At 51.9% G+C, this 21,026-nt stretch overlaps 1 long non-coding RNA gene across 2 annotated transcripts in view; it reads left to right on the forward strand.

The window, feature by feature from the left end:
- The first annotated feature begins 289 nt into the window (after positions 1-289).
- The window catches only part of LOC136432089 (uncharacterized), a 49,455-nt gene continuing 28,718 nt past the window's right edge, over positions 290-21,026 (forward strand). Inside the window, exons 1-2 of one of the 2 annotated variants that reach the window (XR_010755443.1) lie at positions 290-503; positions 1,249-1,292. This is a non-coding gene — a long non-coding RNA (uncharacterized lncRNA). The remainder of the gene's footprint in view (positions 504-1,248; positions 1,293-21,026) is intronic. The other variant, XR_010755442.1, reaches the window with a different exon arrangement.

The raw sequence follows: 21,026 nt of genomic DNA on the forward strand, positions 1-21,026 counted from the left end.
ACATCAACAAAACGTCCTGATTCAATCTTTGTTATTCTTGTGTAATAAAGGTTACAGTCATGTACATTGGGGATAATGTAACAGAATACATCCTTACGTCACAAAGATAATGTGAAGTCAATCATGTTCATGAATGCTACCATCAGTGTAGGATGGGGACTAAAACTAACACTGCACGCCATGGCTTTCATTCCATCGTCTAGAGCAACCGTATCTTCTTGTACAAATGCGGTGCAATTTTCACAAACAATCACTGTAGTCAGATCTACAAAACCGCCGTTTTCCATGTCGTCACAAGCTCTATCTATGACGCTACATTGGAGACGTCACCAGGCAACCAGGTTGTTGACAGCGCCGCCATGATGTGGAACAACACGGACGCGACCGCGGAGGACTTCTCCAAACTGTCAAGACTAAGATAAATCTTCATGACGAATAAAGGTTTGAACGGAAAAAAAAGTAACCCCTCAACAACTTATGGAGCAGGTTCGAGCATGACAAAGGTAAGATTTCACTTCATTTCGTTGTTTTTATAAAGAGGCCACTTTCAGTCTGTCAGTACGTCGATGCAGTTGCTACACTGCAGTCCTGTAAACTTCCTACACTACAGTCCTGTAACCTTACCCGTGTAAACTACACCAACGTTTGACACATGCATATTTCTTAAAGGACTGTTTTATTTATGTTTTAAGTCACTCCGTATAGAATCTGTGGACAAGCAGATTACTGGTGGTAGTGGCAGTATCCAAAGGGCAAACGCAGCAATGGCAGTATTCAAAGGACAAAAGCAGTAACGTTGTTTGCATACTGTCATTCCTGCCTTTGCCCGTTGGATACTGTCATTGCCACCGGTAAATCTGCCTGGAGATCTGCACCGTTCAAAAAGCAGACGTTTTTCTTGATAGTTCGCAATACCATGGGTACTGTGGATAAGTTGCTATGTTTTAGGGGCAGGCGGATATCTACGTTCTTCTTTAGTTGGAAGAACGCAGAATATATAGATAGAATGATGTGTGTTCGGTACAACGTGTGCCAGCCAGTGTTGTTCTAGAGCAAGTGATGAACATGAGGTCATCTGAGGTTATAACAGTTGCTTAGCAACAAAGTTGTTTGCAACCTCTCCTACATCTTGCCTATCAGAAGAAGACTGGTCGTCGCCGGAGGCGTCCACAGAAGAGGCCTTCCCCAATAACATGGAAAATGAAACGGTTTTGACGGCAGTTAAAGGCATAAACAAACATAAAATAGTTCTTTTTCAGGTCCCCTAGCACCACCAGGCCGAAAGTTCGGAGGTAAGTTTACCTTTTTTCGTCACGTTTAGCGCGCTTGTGTTTGCCAGTTTTGTAGTTTGTATGAGAAGTGGTTGTACATACGAGCAACATCCGTGGATGAGCTCCGTGGAGGATCTTCCAATGGGCTGTTCACCCAAAAAATACCTGAAAAGGGGGGTGGAAGAGGCTGGATTGGAGGGGGGTAGGGTTCAAACATCTGGATTAGGAACCAGGCAAGGTTTTGGCAATTTGGATTAGGAACTAGGGGGGTGAGCAATTTTTGACCCGGAACTACGGTCAGTTGAGCCATTTTGGATTAGGAACTAGGGGGGGGGGGGCAATTTCTGGTTTGGAGCTAGGGTAGGGATGAAACCTGATTTTGTACCTCTTCCACCGCACCTTTTCAATTATTTTTTTGAACAGCCCAATGGGGAGGATCCACCCATTGTTTGAAGGTGGTGTATCTGTACTGCGAACACACAACATGATGTTGAATATTTCTGACACGTAGACATGTTTTGGTCTTTTTCTCCCCCAAGCGATGCAAAGTCCCAACTCCTTAGACGGACGGGAGGGAAAGAAATCGCCTGTGCAATGTGATGAGAACATTAATAACTGTATCAATGTTGTAATGATAATTCGTAGCAACACTACATACATGTAGCTACCTGTTATGAAAAAAATATTTCAGGCAGTGGATCGAATCTGGGGGAGTGCGTCGGACTATACTAGGAACAAAAAAGAAACGAATGATGTAGTGACAAAGTTTTTCTTTCTCTCGAAAAAGTAACGTATTTCCTTCAAAATGATACCATACTAAAAACCCTTTTAACCTCAATTTGTTCTGCAAATTACCTCTCTAAAACGTCGTGTGTTGCGTTGCAAGATTTCAAGGCTTGAGAAAGTTGAGTTTCTTTCTCTACGATGTTAGTCCCCCACTCAGACAGCACTCCTGAGGCCATGACCACGTGGGATCCTTTGTTTACCGGGAAAAATAAAGAAGAAAAAACGGAAGTTCACATTTTACATCCAAACAACACTCGACTTCCCCTGACTATGCCCACCTCTCCTCTCTGGACAGAACAAATCAAATTGATTCTGAAAGGTTAGAAAAGTAATGTTGGGACAAAATATCATGTTTAGATGAAGTAGAAACGTTACGCTCCGTGGTTTATATGGTATGAACGATGATGAAAAATCACTCACATGGCAGGAGCGCACGGTAGTTTATTCATTTACCTGTAAAGCCGTGAGAGCGCAGAATATCAAGAGATAGAATGATTACATGGTAGAAATATTACGTATTGTAAAATATGATGTTACGAATGAGATTCGTAGATATGGCCTATGAAAAGACTGATTAGCATAGTAATTCCTTACTGTCCATTTCAAAATCACGGCGTATTCAAGATATTATAAAATGATATTATAATATGTCAAACTGATGCTTCCAGATAGGCAAAATGGTATTCATAAAATCATTTTGCTCAGTTTTGGCTGAGATGTAGATTTGACTTGGTCTGTCCTGTCACCCCCCATCGCCATTTCAACTGCACCCCCCCCCCCCAACACCCCCCCCCCCCCCCCACACACACACATACACCTATAGAGCCCCGCACACGTACACGTTTACCTCCCCAGGATATACTCAGGGCTATAATAATAATAATGGTTTATTTCACAGAAGCATTTCGCAGCCTTTAGGCTGAATTGCACACTCCTTTCACATGAGTAAAAAATCGACTGTAGGCAATACAATTGATTAATATACAGCTGGGTAAAATCCTATACATAAAATTCACGGCCTTAAAGATTAAAAGTATTTTTTTTTAAATTCTATTGATATGATTAACAGCAATAGGATAATCTCAGCGTTTGTATTGCTTACTAATCTTGAACATTTTACATTGGTATTTGGTCGTCGATACAATACATGATCATTTAACAATACAATAACAATACAAGAATTAAAATTTGATGGGGTTTTCATTCACATATCAACTTATGCACCTGTCTACATACTGTTATTTAGCAAAGTAGTTAGATATGGAATTGGGCTGTTTCTGTAGCGCTCTGTGTGTACTGGCAATGTTACTAGTTGATTGTTTTGTCGCGTTACCATACCGCTGACGTCTCCTCTACGCTTGGGAAGCCAGTGTCGGTACTCGTCTGAGGCGTACAGGCTCTTCGCGAACTTCAAACAAAGGGCATCCCGTCTATCATTGAGTTTCTCTAGGTTTAATACTTGACATGACAGTGAGTAACTGTGGTAGCTACTTCCCAGTATAATCCTCGTTGCACGCCTCTGTATGTTCTCAATTTTCTTCCGTTGTCCGTTTGTCAGACCTCCATGCCATACAGGGGCGGCATACTCTAAAACTGGGCGAACAAAGCACTTGTAGACCGTCAGCAAATCCTCCACTGGTAAGTTGAATTGTCGAAGTCTGCACAGCAAGTATAATCGTTGGTTTCCCTTCTTGGTCATTTCTGTAACTTGACTTTCCCAACCCAGGTTTGCTTGAAATATGACTCCCAAGCATTTTGCAATGGGCACTACCTCCAGCACATGTCCATTGATGGAAAGAGGGGGTGGTGGTGGAGGGTTGCGGGCGAAGCAGATGTGCACAGCCTTGCACTTAGAGGGGTTAAGTTTCATCTTGTTTTTCTCGGTCCAGCTTGACAGGTTATCCAGGTCGTTTTGCAGCTTAGATGGTTCGGATGTGCGCCTTGATTCGACGAGGTTCAAATCGTCAACAAAGGCCCTCGACGGTGAGTTCATGCTGTTTGTTAGATTGTTGACGTGAGCTATAAACACTATCGGGCCCAGCTTGGTGCCTTGAGCGAGCCCGCACGTGAGTTCCTTCTTCTTGGAAAGCGCACCATGGTATCTGGTTCTCTGCGAGCGTTGTGAGTGGAAACTGACAATCCAGGGGATAATTTCTGGCCTGACTCCCAGGTTGATCAGGTGCTTCATTGCTACTGTATGATCCACTAGGTCGAAAGCTTTGCTAAAATCCGTCAATACCCAAGTGCTGGAAGTTCCTCGTTTGTCTGCTGCCTCATAGAGTTGATTAGCCAAAGTGATAAGACAATGCGTTGTTGATCGCCCCTTGAGCCCCCCAAACTGGTTTGGAGAGATACTGTTCTTCGTATCCTGCAGCATCCAAGTTGCCACGAAGTCCTCACATACTTTTGAGATGAGGGAGGTTAGCGAAACGGGTCGTAGGTGGTTGATGTCTGGTGGACTAGTCTTCGGGAGCGGTACCACCACTGCCTCTTTCCACTCGTGTGGCACCCTACCTTCAAGCAAAGAGGAGTTTAAGATGTTGGCAATAGGTTCACTCAGTTCGACTGCGTATTCCTTGAGCAACCTACCGTCAATTCCGTCAGGGCCTGCAGATTTTGTTGTTTTGATCTTGCACAGTTTCCAGTACACATCCCAAGGCTGCACTGTTGGAGGGGGACGGCTTGGGAGATACGTTGGTAAGTTAGACAGGTCGAGGGGTGGTAGTGATGTTGTTACGTCGGTAAATTTCTGGTTGATGAAATTTGCCATGTCGTGATGATTGTCTGGATCGACCCCTTCGGCTTGGACGGTCATGGCTTTTTTCTGTGTGCCTGTTAAAACCTTTATCTCCTTGTACCAAGCGCTCGGGTTGTCTTTCTTCAGTTTCTGGACTCTGCTGGTGTAGTATTGATTCCTGGCCCTTTTGATCATCCTCTGGATCTTATTGCGAAGTGCCCTCCATGTTTTCCACTTTTGATCGCAGAATGCTCGCTGACGCCTTTTGATTGCTTCCTTTATTCTTGGTACATCAACTGTCATAAGACGATGTGCTGCAATACTATCTCTTACATAAAGCGCAACTCCACCACCACGTCTACCTTCTCTCGACTTAACAAAGACATTGTAGCCGTCAACTGACCAGAATTCATGGGGTATGTCGTTGCGAAACCATGTTTCTGAAACGGCGGCTACATCTACATGTTCATTTAACAGTACAGAGTGAAATTCATCGAGTTTGTTAGCCAGAGAACGAGCATTACACAATAAAACATTTGGTACAACAGTCTGGTGTGGCGTAAGCTGAGTTCTAGAGTTTGTAGTCGGGACTGGTACTACCTGTCGCAGTCTGGGGTATGTGTGGACAGCTGAGTTCGCCGTAGGTATGTCCTTGTTGTTAGGGTGCAGATCCGGAACATCAGGGATGATCGCTGCACACGTCCGTTGTTTGGAATGAACATGGATCAAGACACTGTCATTTGGACGACGATGTTCCTGGGTTGCTATGGTAATGAGATTTGCAGTGTTTGTGTTGTGACGATCACCATGCGGAGAATGCCCAGATTTGCATATCAATGGTGGAAAGATGTCCCCCGTCTCATACCTATGGCCAACTATGGTGGAAATTTCGCGATGGAAGTTCCTCCCAGCACGGGTACCTCGGTACCGGCCCCGAGGACGTAGTAAACCCAGGTCGCGTAGGTGTGTCTTCAGCTGTGGTCCCGCAGGACGTGCCGCCGACTTGATTCGGTGGAAGAAGCTTGCCGTGTACATCAGAAGACCCCTCCCCGCCATTGTTCTGTACGACTGGTCACAGTCCCGAGTTCAGCTCCACATAAATCACAGAAATGACACACACATCGACCAGCGAGGTTGCCTTTTCGCGGTGAAAACTTTCACGGGACTGTTCCAAGTACTAAAACTGCTCTTTCGCAGAGAGACAGTCGATTTAACAGTATAAAAAGACAAACATTGCAGAGCTACAGAAACCTGCGGCTGCTCATAAAGCGCCACCTAACGAATTTGACGTTGACAATAAAAACGTTCTGGGGAGCAGAAACAACATCGACTTTAAAGGAAATACCTTGATATTATGTACAAACTATTTTATTATAGTCATGACCTTTCCCCTCCGACACTGTTTAGTGGGATAGCCTTGATTATTAGATAAAGTAACCAGCAAGGGTACACATGGGGGACAGGGGGTAGCATTGGCTAGTCTCAGGGAGGTAGCCCCCTGGGGAGACCCCAGAGTCGTAGAAAGTCGAGGGGGTGCGGTGTAGGTTGTCGGACTTGTGTCCACTTATAAACTGTTTGGTTTGATAAAACATATCAGAAATATCCCACTTCCAGCTTGAGTTATATGTCGGTGTTTTGTCCCTTTCTCTCGCGTGAAAGTGAAAGTCAACGTTAAAGTGATCTGGGAAGAACCCGCCCACCCGTACGCCTTCGCTGAGCGCAAAAGTTTTGGCGATCGAGGTCTTTCCGGTCGCCAAGAGTGCTTTTCATCCGCTCTGGAGGCGTCCACGTTTCTGGTGACGTCATCGTTCGACAGGTGAAGCCTTTCCTCGCTCGCTCGACGACGTATAATAGGTGGGCGGGCTTTGGCTCTCGATCGAAGGGCCTGGGCGGGCCCCGTCAACTAAGCGCAAAGGCTTGGTCCTCTTTGTGTCCTACCTTCCGTAGTGTCGAAAATACCCTGGCAGTATAGAATGTCAATGGCGGGAGAGTAAAATGTCGGTGTTTTGTCCCTTTCTCTCGCCTGAAAGTGAAAGTCAACGTTAAAGTGATCTGGGAAGAACCCGCCCGCCCGTACGCCTTCGCTGAGCGCAAAAGTTTTGGCGATCGAGGTCTTTCCGGTCGCCAAGAGTGCTTTTCATCCGCTCTGGAGGCGTCCACGTTTCTGGTGACGTCATCGTTCGACAGGTGAAGCCTTTTCTCGCTCGCTCGACGACGTATAAGAGGTGGGCGGGCGGAGCTTTGGCTCTCGATCGAAGGGCCTGGGCGGGCCCCGTCAACTAAGCGCAAAGGCTTGGTCCTCTTTGTGTCCTACCTTCCGTAGTGTCGAAAATACCCTGGCAGTATAGAATGTCAATGGCGGGAGAGTAAAATGTCGGTGTTTTGTCCCTTTCTCTCGCCTGAAAGTGAAAGTCAACGTTAAAGTGATCTGGGAAGAACCCGCCCGCCCGTACGCCTTCGCTGAGCGCAAAAGTTTTGGCGATCGAGGTCTTTCCGGTCGCCAAGAGTGCTTTTCATCCGCTCTGGAGGCGTCCACGTTTCTGGTGACGTCATCGTTCGACAGGTGAAGCCTTTCCTCGCTCGCTCGACGACGTATAAGAGGTGGGCGGGCGGAGCTTTGGCTCTCGATCGAAGGGCCTTGGCGGGTCCCGTCAACTAAGCGCAAAGGCTTGGTCCTCTTTGTGTCCTACCTTCCGTAGTGTCGAAAATACCCTGGCAGTATAGAATGTCAATGGCGGGAGAGTAAAATGTCGGTGTTTTGTCCCTTTCTCTCGCCTGAAAGTGAAAGTCAACGTTAAAGTGATCTGGGAAGAACCCGCCCGCCCGTACGCCTTCGCTGAGCGCAAAAATTTTGGCGATCGAGGTCTTTCCGGTCGCCAAGAGTGCTTTTCATCCGCTCTGGAGGCGTCCACGTTTCTGGTGACGTCATCGTTCGACAGGTGAAGCCTTTCCTCGCTCGCTCGACGACGTATAAGAGGTGGGCGGGCGGAGCTTTGGCTCTCGATCGAAGGGCCTGGGCGGGCCCCGTCAACTAAGCGCAAAGGCTTGGTCCTCTTTGTGTCCTACCTTCCGTAGTGTCGAAAATACCCTGGCAGTATAGAATGTCAATGGCGGGAGAGTAAAATGTCGGTGTTTTGTCCCTTTCTCTCGCCTGAAAGTGAAAGTCAACGTTAAAGTGATCTGGGAAGAACCCGCCCGCCCGTACGCCTTCGCTGAGCGCAAAAGTTTTGGCGATCGAGGTCTTTCCGGTCGCCAAGAGTGCTTTTCATCCGCTCTGGAGGCGTCCACGTTTCTGGTGACGTCATCGTTCGACAGGTGAAGCCTTTCCTCGCTCGCTCGACGACGTATAAGAGGTGGGCGGGCGGAGCTTTGGCTCTCGATCGAAGGGCCTGGGCGGGCCCCGTCAACTAAGCGCAAAGGCTTGGTGCTCTTTGTGTCCTACCTTCCGTAGTGTCGAAAATACCCTGGCAGTATAGAATGTCAATGGCGGGAGAGTAAAATGTCGGTGTTTTGTCCCTTTCTCTCGCCTGAAAGTGAAAGTTAACGTTAAAGTGATCTGGGAAGAACCCGCCCGCCCGTACGCCTTCGCTGAGCGCAAAAATTTTGGCAATCGAGGTCTTTCCGGTCGCCAAGAGTGTTTTTCATCCGCTCTGGAGGCGTCCACGTTTCTGGTGACGTCATCGTTCGACAGGTGAAGCCTTTCCTCGCTCGCTCGACGACGTATAAGAGGTGGGCGGGCGGAGCTTTGGCTCTCGATCGAAGGGCCTGGGCGGGCCCCGTCAACTAAGCGCAAAGGCTTGGTCCTCTTTGTGTCCTACCTTCCGTAGTGTCGAAAATACCCTGGCAGTATAGAATGTCAATGGCGGGAGAGTAAAATGTCGGTGTTTTGTCCCTTTCTCTCGCCTGAAAGTGAAAGTCAACGTTAAAGTGATCTGGGAAGAACCCGCCCGCCCGCATGCCTTCGCTGAGCGCAAAAGTTTTGGCGATCGAGGTCTTTCCGGTCGCCAAGAGTGCTTTTCATCCGCTCTGGAGGCGTCCACGTTTCTGGTGACGTCATCGTTCGACAGGTGAAGCCTTTCCTCGCTCGCTCGACGACGTATAATAGGTGGGCGGGCGGAGCTTTGGCTCTCGATCGAAGGGCCTGGGCGGGCTCCGTCAACTAAGCGCAAAGGCTTGGTCCTCTTTGTGTCCTAACTTCCGTAGTGTCGAAAATACCCTGGCAGTATAGAATGTCAATGGCGGGAGAGTAAAATGTCGGTGTTTTGTCCCTTTCTCTCGCGTGAAAGTGAAAGTCAACGTTAAAGTGATCTGGGAAGAACCCGCCCGCCCGTACGCCTTCGCTGAGCGCAAAAGTTTTGGCGATCGAGGTCTTTCCGGTCGCCAAGAGTGCTTTTCATCCGCTCTGGATCGATGGAGGCGTCCACGTTTCTGGTGACGTCATCGTTCGACAGGTGAAGCCTTTCCTCGCTCGCTCGACGACGTATAAGAGGTGGGCGGGCGGAGCTTTGGCTCTCGATCGAAGGGCCTGGGCGGGCCCCGTCAACTAAGCGCAAAGGCTTGGTCCTCTTTGTGTCCTACCTTCCGTAGTGTCGAAAATAACCTGGCAGTATAGAATGTCAATGGCGGGAGAGTAAAATGTCGGTGTTTTGTCCCTTTCTCTCGCGTGAAAGTGAAAGTCAACGTTAAAGTGATCTGGGAAGAACCCGCCCGCCCGCATGCCTTCGCTGAGTGCAAAAGTTTTGGCGATCGAGGTCTTTCCGGTCGCCAAGAGTGCTTTTCATCCGCTCTGGAGGCGTCCACGTTTCTGGTGACGTCATCGTTCGACAGGTGAAGCCTTTCCTCGCTCGCTCGACGACGTATAAGAGGTGGGCGGGCGGAGCTTTGGCTCTCGATCGAAGGGCCTGGGCGGGCCCCGTCAACTAAGCGCAAAGGCTTGGTCCTCTTTGTGTCCTACCTTCCGTAGTGTCGAAAATACCCTGGCAGTATAGAATGTCAATGGCGGGAGAGTAAAATGTCGGTGTTTTGTCCCTTTCTCTCGCGTAAAAGTGAAAGTCAACGTTAAAGTGATCTGGGAAGAATCCGCCCGCCCGCATGCCTTCGCTGAGCGCAAAAGTTTTGGCGATCTAGGTCTTTCCGGTCGCCAAGAGTGCTTTTCATCCGCTCTGGAGGCGTCCACGTTTCTGGTGACGTCATCGTTCGACAGGTGAAGCCTTTCCTCGCTCGCTCGACGACGTATAAGAGGTGGGCGGGCTTTGGCTCTCGATCGAAGGGCCTGGGCGGGCCCCGTCAACTAAGCGCAAAGGCTTGGTCCTCTTTGTGTCCTACCTTCCGTAGTGTCGAAAATACCCTGGCAGTATAGAATGTCAATGGCGGGAGAGTAAAATGTCGGTGTTTTGTCCCTTTCTCTCGCGTGAAAGTGAAAGTCAACGTTAAAGTGATCTGGGAAGAACCCGCCCACCCGTACGCCTTCGCTGAGCGTAAAAGTTTTGGCGATCGAGGTCTTTCCGGTCGCCAAGAGTGCTTTTCATCCGCTCTGGAGGCGTCCACGTTTCTGGTGACGTCATCGTTCGACAGGTGAAGCCTTTCCTCGCTCGCTCGACGACGTATAAGAGGTGGGCGGGCGGAGCTTTGGCTCTCGATCGAAGGGCCTGGGTGGGCCCCGTCAACTAAGCGCAAAGGCTTGGTCCTCTTTGTGTCCTACCTTCCGTAGTGTCGAAAATACCCTGGCAGTATAGAATGTCAATGGCGGGAGAGTAAAATGTCGGTGTTTTGTCCCTTTCTCTCGCGTGAAAGTGAAAGTCAACGTTAAAGTGATCTGGGAAGAACCCGCCCGCCCGCATGCCTTCGCTGAGCGCAAAAGTTTTGGCGATCGAGGTCTTTCCGGTCGCCAAGAGTGCTTTTCATCCGCTCTGGAGGCGTCCACGTTTCTGGTGACGTCATCGTTCGACAGGTGAAGCCTTTCCTCGCTCGCTCGACGACGTATAAGAGGTGGGCGGGCTTTGGCTCTCGATCGAAGGGCCTGGGCGGGCCCCGTCAACTAAGCGCAAAGGCTTGGTCCTCTTTGTGTCCTACCTTCCGTAGTGTCGAAAATACCCTGGCAGTATAGAATGTCAATGGCGGGAGAGTAAAATGTCGGTGTTTTGTCCCTTTCTCTCGCGTGAAAGTGAAAGTCAACGTTAAAGTGATCTGGGAAGAACCCGCCCGCCCGTACGCCTTCGCTGAGCGCAAAAGTTTTGGCGATCGAGGTCTTTCCGGTCGCCAAGAGTGTTTTTCATCCGCTCTGGAGGCGTCCACGTTTCTGGTGACGTCATCGTTCGACAGGTGAAGCCTTTCCTCGCTCGCTCGACGACGTATAAGAGGTGGGCGGGCGGAGCTTTGGCTCTCGATCGAAGGGCCTGGGCGGGCCCCGTCAACTAAGCGCAAAGGCTTGGTCCTCTTTGTGTCCTACCTTCCGTAGTGTCGAAAATACCCTGGCAGTATAGAATGTCAATGGCGGGAGAGTAAAATGCCGGTGTTTTGTCCCTTTCTCTCGCCTGAAAGTGAAAGTCAACGTTAAAGTGATCTGGGAAGAACCCGCCCGCCCGTACGCCTTCGCTGAGCGCAAAAGTTTTGGCGATCGAGGTCTTTCCGGTCGCCAAGAGTGCTTTTCATCCGCTCTGGAGGCGTCCACGTTTCTGGTGACGTCATCGTTCGACAGGTGAAGCCTTTCCTCGCTCGCTCGACGACGTATAAGAGGTGGGCGGGCGGAGCTTTGGCTCTCGATCGAAGGGCCTGGGTGGGCCCCGTCAACTAAGCGCAAAGGCTTGGTCCTCTTTGTGTCCTTCCTTCCGTAGTGTCGAAAATACCCTGGCAGTATAGAATGTCAATGGCGGGAGAGTAAAATGTCGGTGTTTTGTCCCTTTCTCTCGCGTGAAAGTGAAAGTCAACGTTAAAGTGATCTGGGAAGAACCCGCCCGCCTGTACGCCTTCGCTGAGCGCAAAAGTTTTGGCGATCGAGGTCTTTCCGGTCGCCAAGAGTGCTTTTCATCCGCTCTGGAGGCGTCCACGTTTCTGGTGACGTCATCGTTCGACAGGTGAAGCCTTTCCTCGCTCGCTCGACGACGTATAAGAGGTGGGCGGGCTTTGGCTCTCGATCGAAGGGCCTGGGCGGGCCCCGTCAACTAAGCGCAAAGGCTTGGTCCTCTTTGTGTCCTACCTTCCGTAGTGTCGAAAATACCCTGGCAGTATAGAATGTCAATGGCGGGAGAGTAAAATGTCGGTGTTTTGTCCCTTTCTCTCGCCTGAAAGTGAAAGTCAACGTTAAAGTGATCTGGGAAGAACCCGCCCGCCCGTACGCCTTCGCTGAGCGCAAAAGTTTTGGCGATCGAGGTCTTTCCGGTCGCCAAGAGTGCTTTTCATCCGCTCTGGAGGCGTCCACGTTTCTGGTGACGTCATCGTTCGACAGGTGAAGCCTTTCCTCGCTCGCTCGACGACGTATAAGAGGTGGGCGGGCGGAGCTTTGGCTCTCGATCGAAGGGCCTGGGTGGGCCCCGTCAACTAAGCGCAAAGGCTTGGTCCTCTTTGTGTCCTACCTTCCGTAGTGTCGAAAATACCCTGGCAGTATAGAATGTCAATGGCGGGAGAGTAAAATGTCGGTGTTTTGTCCCTTTCTCTCGCGTGAAAGTGAAAGTCAACGTTAAAGTGATCTGGGAAGAACCCGCCCGCCCGCATGCCTTCGCTGAGCGCAAAAGTTTTGGCGATCGAGGTCTTTCCGGTCGCCAAGAGTGCTTTTCATCCGCTCTGGAGGCGTCCACGTTTCTGGTGACGTCATCGTTCGACAGGTGAAGCCTTTCCTCGCTCGCTCGACGACGTATAAGAGGTGGGCGGGCGGAGCTTTGGCTCTCGATCGAAGGGCCTGGGCGGGCCCCGTCAACTAAGCGCAAAGGCTTGGTCCTCTTTGTGTCCTACCTTCCGTAGTGTCGAAAATACCCTGGCAGTATAGAATGTCAATGGCGGGAGAGTAAAATGTCGGTGTTTTGTCCCTTTCTCTCGCGTGAAAGTGAAAGTCAACGTTAAAGTGATCTGGGAAGAACCCGCCCGCCCGCATGCCTTCGCTGAGCGCAAAAGTTTTGGCGATCGAGGTCTTTCCGGTCGCCAAGAGTGCTTTTCATCCGCTCTGGAGGCGTCCACGTTTCTGGTGACGTCATCGTTCGACAGGTGAAGCCTTTCCTCGCTCGCTCGACGACGTATAAGAGGTGGGCGGGCGGAGCTTTGGCTCTCGATCGAAGGGCCTGGGCGGGCCCCGTCAACTAAGCGCAAAGGCTTGGTCCTCTTTGTGTCCTACCTTCCGTAGTGTCGAAAATACCCTGGCAGTATAGAATGTCAATGGCGGGAGAGTAAAATGTCGGTGTTTTGTCCCTTTCTCTCGCCTGAAAGTGAAAGTCAACGTTAAAGTGATCTGGGAAGAACCCGCCCGCCCGCACGCCTTCGCTGAGCGCAAAAGTTTTGGCGATCGAGGTCTTTCCGGTCGCCAAGAGTGCTTTTCATCCGCTCTGGAGGCGTCCACGTTTCTGGTGACGTCATCGTTCGACAGGTGAAGCCTTTCCTCGCTCGCTCGACGACGTATAAGAGGTGGGCGGGCGGAGCTTTGGCTCTCGATCGAAGGGCCTGGGCGGGCCCCGTCAACTAAGCGCAAAGGCTTGGTCCTCTTTGTGTCCTACCTTCCGTAGTGTCGAAAATACCCTGGCAGTATAGAATGTCAATGGCGGGAGAGTAAAATGTCGGTGTTTTGTCCCTTTCTCTCGCGTGAAAGTGAAAGTCAACGTTAAAGTGATCTGGGAAGAACCCGCCCGCCCGCACGCCTTCGCTGAGCGCAAAAGTTTTGGCGATCGAGGTCTTTCCGGTCGCCAAGAGTGCTTTTCATCCGCTCTGGAGGCGTCCACGTTTCTGGTGACGTCATCGTTCGACAGGTGAAGCCTTTCCTCGCTCGCTCGACGACGTATAAGAGGTGGGCGGGCGGAGCTTTGGCTCTCGATCGAAGGGCCTGGGCGGGCCCCGTCAACTAAGCGCAAAGGCTTGGTCCTCTTTGTGTCCTACCTTCCGTAGTGTCGAAAATACCCTGGCAGTATAGAATGTCAATGGCGGGAGAGTAAAATGTCGGTGTTTTGTCCCTTTCTCTCGCCTGAAAGTGAAAGTCAACGTTAAAGTGATCTGGGAAGAACCCGCCCGCCCGTACGCCTTCGCTGAGCGCAAAAATTTTGGCAATCGAGGTCTTTCCGGTCGCCAAGAGTGTTTTTCATCCGCTCTGGAGGCGTCCACGTTTCTGGTGACGTCATCGTTCGACAGGTGAAGCCTTTCCTCGCTCGCTCGACGACGTATAAGAGGTGGGCGGGCGGAGCTTTGGCTCTCGATCGAAGGGCCTGGGCGGGCCCCGTCAACTAAGCGCAAAGGCTTGGTCCTCTTTGTGTCCTACCTTCCGTAGTGTCGAAAATACCCTGGCAGTATAGAATGTCAATGGCGGGAGAGTAAAATGTCGGTGTTTTGTCCCTTTCTCTCGCGTGAAAGTGAAAGTCAACGTTAAAGTGATCTGGGAAGAACCCGCCCACCCGTACGCCTTCGCTGAGCGCAAAAGTTTTGGCGATCGAGGTCTTTCCGGTCGCCAAGAGTGCTTTTCATCCGCTCTGGAGGCGTCCACGTTTCTGGTGACGTCATCGTTCGACAGGTGAAGCCTTTCCTCGCTCGCTCGACGACGTATAAGAGGTGGGCGGGCTTTGGCTCTCGATCGAAGGGCCTGGGTGGGCCCCGTCAACTAAGCGCAAAGGCTTGGTCCTCTTTGTGTCCTACCTTCCGTAGTGTCGAAAATACCCTGGCAGTATAGAATGTCAATGGCGGGAGAGTAAAATGTCGGTGTTTTGTCCCTTTCTCTCGCCTGAAAGTGAAAGTCAACGTTAAAGTGATCTGGGAAGAACCCGCCCGCCCGTACGCCTTCGCTGAGCGCAAAAATTTTGGCGATCGAGGTCTTTCCGGTCGCCAAGAGTGCTTTTCATCTGCTCTGGAGGCGTCCACGTTTCTGGTGACGTCATCGTTCGACAGGTGAAGCCTTTCCTCGCTCGCTCGACGACGTATAAGAGGTGGGCGGGCGGAGCTTTGGCTCTCGATCGAAGGGCCTGGGCGGGCCCCGTCAACTAAGCGCAAAGGCTTGGTCCTCTTTGTGTCCTACCTTCCGTAGTGTCGAAAATACCCTGGCAGTATAGAATGTCAATGGCGGGAGAGTAAAATGTCGGTGTTTTGTCCCTTTCTCTCGCCTGAAAGTGAAAGTCAACGTTAAAGTGATCTGGGAAGAACCCGCACGCCCGTACGCCTTCGCTGAGCGCAAAAGTTTTGGCGATCGAGGTCTTTCCGGTCGCCAAGAGTGCTTTTCATCCGCTCTTGAGGCGTCCACGTTTCTGGTGACGTCATCGTTCGACAGGTGAAGCCTTTCCTCGCTCGCTCGACGACGTATAAGAGGTGGGCGGGCGGAGCTTTGGCTCTCGATCGAAGGGCCTGGGCGGGCCCCGTCAACTAAGCGCAAAGGCTTGGTCCTCTTTGTGTCCTACCTTCCGTAGTGTCGAAAATACCCTGGCAGTATAGAATGTCAATGGCGGGAGAGTAAAATGTCGGTGTTTTGTCCCTTTCTCTCGCCTGAAAGTGAAAGTCAACGTTAAAGTGATCTGGGAAGAACCCGCCCGCCCGTACGCCTTCGCTGAGCGCAAAAGTTTTGGCGATCGAGGTCTTTCCGGTCGCCAAGTGCTTTTCATCCGCTCTGGAGGCGTCCACGTTTCTGGTGACGTCATCGTTCGACAGGTGAAGCCTTTCCTCGCTCGCTCGACGACGTATAAGAGGTGGGCGGGCGGAGCTTTGGCTCTCGATCGAAGGGCCTGGGCGGGCCCCGTCAACTAAGCGCAAAGGCTTGGTCCTCTTTGTGTCCTACCTTCCGTAGTGTCGAAAATACCCTGGCAGTATAGAATGTCAATGGCGGGAGAGTAAAATGTCGGTGTTTTGTCCCTTTCTCTCGCCTGAAAGTGAAAGTCAACGTTAAAGTGATCTGGGAAGAACCCGCCCGCCCGTACGCCTTCGCTGAGCGCAAAAGTTTTGGCGATCGAGGTCTTTCCGGTCGCCAAGAGTGCTTTTCATCCGCTCTGGAGGCGTCCACGTTTCTGGTGACGTCATCGTTCGACAGGTGAAGCCTTTCCTCGCTCGCTCGACGACGTATAAGAGGTGGGCGGGCGGAGCTTTGGCTCTCGATCGAAGGGCCTGGGCGGGCCCCGTCAACTAAGCGCAATGGCTTGGTCCTCTTTGTGTCCTACCTTCCGTAGTGTCGAAAATACCCTGGCAGTATAGAATGTCAATGGCGGGAGAGTAAAATGTCGGTGTTTTGTCCCTTTCTCTCGCGTGAAAGTGAAAGTCAACGTTAAAGTGATCTGGGAAGAACCCGCCCGCCCGTACGCCTTCGCTGAGCGTAAAAGTTTTGGCGATCGAGGTCTTTCCGGTCGCCAAGAGTGCTTTTCATCCGCTCTGGAGGCGTCCACGTTTCTGGTGACGTCATCGTTCGACAGGTGAAGCCTTTCCTCGCTCGCTCGACGACGTATAAGAGGTGGGCGGGCGGAGCTTTGGCTCTCGATCGAAGGGCCTGGGCGGGCCCCGTCAACTAAGCGCAAAGGCTTGGTCCTCTTTGTGTCCTACCTTCCGTAGTGTCGAAAATACCCTGGCAGTATAGAATGTCAATGGCGGGAGAGTAAAATGTCGGTGTTTTGTCCCTTTCTCTCGCCTGAAAGTGAAAGTCAACGTTAAAGTGATCTGGGAAGAACCCGCCCGCCCGTACGCCTTCGCTGAGCGCAAAAGTTTTGGCGATCGAGGTCTTTCCGGTCGCCAAGAGTGCTTTTCATCCGCTCTGGAGGCGTCCACGTTTCTGGTGACGTCATCGTTCGACAGGTGAAGCCTTTCCTCGCTCGCTCGACGACGTATAAGAGGTGGGCGGGCGGAGCTTTGGCTCTCGATCGAAGGGCCTGGGCGGGCCCCGTCAACTAAGCGCAAAGGCTTGGTCCTCTTTGTGTCCTACCTTCCGTAGTGTCGAAAATACCCTGGCAGTATAGAATGTCAATGGCGGGAGAGTAAAATGTCGGTGTTTTGTCCCTTTCTCTCGCCTGAAAGTGAAAGTCAACGTTAAAGTGATCTGGGAAGAACCCGCCCGCCCGTACGCCTTCGCTGAGCGCAAAAGTTTTGGCGATCGAGGTCTTTCCGGTCGCCAAGAGTGCTTTTCATCCGCTCTGGAGGCGTCCACGTTTCTGGTGACGTCATCGTTCGACAGGTGAAGCCTTTCCTCGCTCGCTCGACGACGTATAAGAGGTGGGCGGGCGGAGCTTTGGCTCTCGATCGAAGGGCCTGGGCGGGCCCCGTCAACTAAGCGCAAAGGCTTGGTCCTCTTTGTGTCCTACCTTCCGTAGTGTCGAAAATACCCTGGCAGTATAGAATGTCAATGGCGGGAGAGTAAAATGTCGGTGTTTTGTCCCTTTCTCTCGCGTGAAAGTGAAAGTCAACGTTAAAGTGATCTGGGAAGAACCCGCCCGCCCGCACGCCTTCGCTGAGCGCAAAAGTTTTGGCGATCGAGGTCTTTCCGGTCGCCAAGAGTGCTTTTCATCCGCCCTGGAGGCGTCCACGTTTCTGGTGACGTCATCGTTCGACAGGTGAAGCCTTTCCTCGCTCGCTCGACGACGTATAAGAGGTGGGCGGGCGGAGCTTTGGCTCTCGATCGAAGGGCCTGGGCGGGCCCCGTCAACTAAGCGCAAAGGCTTGGTCCTCTTTGTGTCCTACCTTCCGTAGTGTCGAAAATACCCTGGCAGTATAGAATGTCAATGGCGGGAGAGTAAAATGTCGGTGTTTTGTCCCTTTCTCTCGCCTGAAAGTGAAAGTCAACGTTAAAGTGATCTGGGAAGAACCCGCCCGCCCGTACGCCTTCGCTGAGCGCAAAAGTTTTGGCGATCGAGGTCTTTCCGGTCGCCAAGTGCTTTTCATCCGCTCTGGAGGCGTCCACGTTTCTGGTGACGTCATCGTTCGACAGGTGAAGCCTTTCCTCGCTCGCTCGACGACGTATAAGAGGTGGGCGGGCGGAGCTTTGGCTCTCGATCGAAGGGCCTGGGCGGGCCCCGTCAACTAAGCGCAAAGGCTTGGTCCTCTTTGTGTCCTACCTTCCGTAGTGTCGAAAATACCCTGGCAGTATAGAATGTCAATGGCGGGAGAGTAAAATGTCGGTGTTTTGTCCCTTTCTCTCGCCTGAAAGTGAAAGTCAACGTTAAAGTGATCTGGGAAGAACCCGCCCGCCCGTACGCCTTCGCTGAGCGCAAAAGTTTTGGCGATCGAGGTCTTTCCGGTCGCCAAGAGTGCTTTTCATCCGCTCTGGAGGCGTCCACGTTTCTGGTGACGTCATCGTTCGACAGGTGAAGCCTTTCCTCGCTCGCTCGACGACGTATAAGAGGTGGGCGGGCGGAGCTTTGGCTCTCGATCGAAGGGCCTGGGCGGGCCCCGTCAACTAAGCGCAATGGCTTGGTCCTCTTTGTGTCCTACCTTCCGTAGTGTCGAAAATACCCTGGCAGTATAGAATGTCAATGGCGGGAGAGTAAAATGTCGGTGTTTTGTCCCTTTCTCTCGCGTGAAAGTGAAAGTCAACGTTAAAGTGATCTGGGAAGAACCCGCCCGCCCGTACGCCTTCGCTGAGCGTAAAAGTTTTGGCGATCGAGGTCTTTCCGGTCGCCAAGAGTGCTTTTCATCCGCTCTGGAGGCGTCCACGTTTCTGGTGACGTCATCGTTCGACAGGTGAAGCCTTTCCTCGCTCGCTCGACGACGTATAAGAGGTGGGCGGGCGGAGCTTTGGCTCTCGATCGAAGGGCCTGGGCGGGCCCCGTCAACTAAGCGCAAAGGCTTGGTCCTCTTTGTGTCCTACCTTCCGTAGTGTCGAAAATACCCTGGCAGTATAGAATGTCAATGGCGGGAGAGTAAAATGTCGGTGTTTTGTCCCTTTCTCTCGCCTGAAAGTGAAAGTCAACGTTAAAGTGATCTGGGAAGAACCCGCCCGCCCGTACGCCTTCGCTGAGCGCAAAAGTTTTGGCGATCGAGGTCTTTCCGGTCGCCAAGAGTGCTTTTCATCCGCTCTGGAGGCGTCCACGTTTCTGGTGACGTCATCGTTCGACAGGTGAAGCCTTTCCTCGCTCGCTCGACGACGTATAAGAGGTGGGCGGGCGGAGCTTTGGCTCTCGATCGAAGGGCCTGGGCGGGCCCCGTCAACTAAGCGCAAAGGCTTGGTCCTCTTTGTGTCCTACCTTCCGTAGTGTCGAAAATACCCTGGCAGTATAGAATGTCAATGGCGGGAGAGTAAAATGTCGGTGTTTTGTCCCTTTCTCTCGCCTGAAAGTGAAAGTCAACGTTAAAGTGATCTGGGAAGAACCCGCCCGCCCGTACGCCTTCGCTGAGCGCAAAAGTTTTGGCGATCGAGGTCTTTCCGGTCGCCAAGAGTGCTTTTCATCCGCTCTGGAGGCGTCCACGTTTCTGGTGACGTCATCGTTCGACAGGTGAAGCCTTTCCTCGCTCGCTCGACGACGTATAAGAGGTGGGCGGGCGGAGCTTTGGCTCTCGATCGAAGGGCCTGGGCGGGCCCCGTCAACTAAGCGCAAAGGCTTGGTCCTCTTTGTGTCCTACCTTCCCCAGTGTCGAAAATACCCTGGCAGTATAGAATGTCAATGGCGGGAGAGTAAAATGTCGGTGTTTTGTCCCTTTCTCTCGCCTGAAAGTGAAAGTCAACGTTAAAGTGATCTGGGAAGAACCCGCCCGCCCGTACGTCTCGCTGAGCGCAAACGTTTTGGCGATCGAGGTCTTTCCGGTCGCCAAGAGTGCTTTTCATCCGCTCTGGAGGCGTCCACGTTTCTGGTGACGTCATCGTTCGACAGGTGAAGCCTTTCCTCGCTCGCTCGACGACGTATAAGAGGTGGGCGGGCGGAGCTTTGGCTCTCGATCGAAGGGCCTGGGCGGGCCCCGTCAACTAAGCGCAAAGGCTTGGTCCTCTTTGTGTCCTACCTTCCGTAGTGTCGAAAATACCCTGGCAGTATAGAATGTCAATGGCGGGAGAGTAAAATGTCGGTGTTTTGTCCCTTTCTCTCGCGTGAAAGTGAAAGTCAACGTTAAAGTGATCTGGGAAGAACCCGCCCGCCCGCACGCCTTCGCTGAGCGCAAAAGTTTTGACGATCGAGCTCTTTCCGGTCGCCAAGAGTGCTTTTCATCCGCTCTGGAGGCGTCCACGTTTCTGGTGACGTCATCGTTCGACAGGTGAAGCCTTTCCTCGCTCGCTCGACGACGTATAAGAGGTGGGCGGGCGGAGCTTTGGCTCTCGATCAAAGGGCCTGGGCGGGCCCCGTCAACTAAGCGCAAAGGCTTGGTCCTCTTTGTGTCCTACCTTCCGTAGTGTCGAAAATACCCTGGCAGTATAGAATGTCAATGGCGGGAGAGTAAAATGTCGGTGTTTTGTCCCTTTCTCTCGCGTGAAAGTGAAAGTCAACGTTAAAGTGATCTGGGAAGAACCCGCCCGCCCGTACGCCTTCGCTGAGCGCAAAAGTTTTGGCGATCGAGGTCTTTCCGGTCGCCAAGAGTGCTTTTCATCCGCTCTGGAGGCGTCCACGTTTCTGGTGACGTCATCGTTCGACAGGTGAAGCCTTTCCTCGCTCGCTCGACGACGTATAAGAGGTGGGCGGGCGGAGCTTTGGCTCTCGATCGAAGGGCCTGGGCGGGCCCCGTCAACTAAGCGCAAAGGCTTGGTCCTCTTTGTGTCCTACCTTCCGTAGTGTCGAAAATACCCTGGCAGTATAGAATGTCAATGGCGGGAGAGTAAAATGTCGGTGTTTTGTCCCTTTCTCTCGCCTGAAAGTGAAAGTCAACGTTAAAGTGATCTGGGAAGAACCCGCCCGCCCGTACGCCTTCGCTGAGCGCAAAAGTTTTGGCGATCGAGGTCTTTCCGGTCGCCAAGTGCTTTTCATCCGCTCTGGAGGCGTCCACGTTTCTGGTGACGTCATCGTTCGACAGGTGAAGCCTTTCCTCGCTCGCTCGACGACGTATAAGAGGTGGGCGGGCGGAGCTTTGGCTCTCGATCGAAGGGCCTGGGCGGGCCCCGTCAACTAAGCGCAAAGGCTTGGTCCTCTTTGTGTCCTACCTTCCGTAGTGTCGAAAATACCCTG

The sequence above is a fragment of the Branchiostoma lanceolatum genome, chromosome 4, assembly GCF_035083965.1.
Source record: "Branchiostoma lanceolatum isolate klBraLanc5 chromosome 4, klBraLanc5.hap2, whole genome shotgun sequence".
NCBI classification, from domain to species: Eukaryota; Metazoa; Chordata; class Leptocardii; order Amphioxiformes; family Branchiostomatidae; genus Branchiostoma; species Branchiostoma lanceolatum.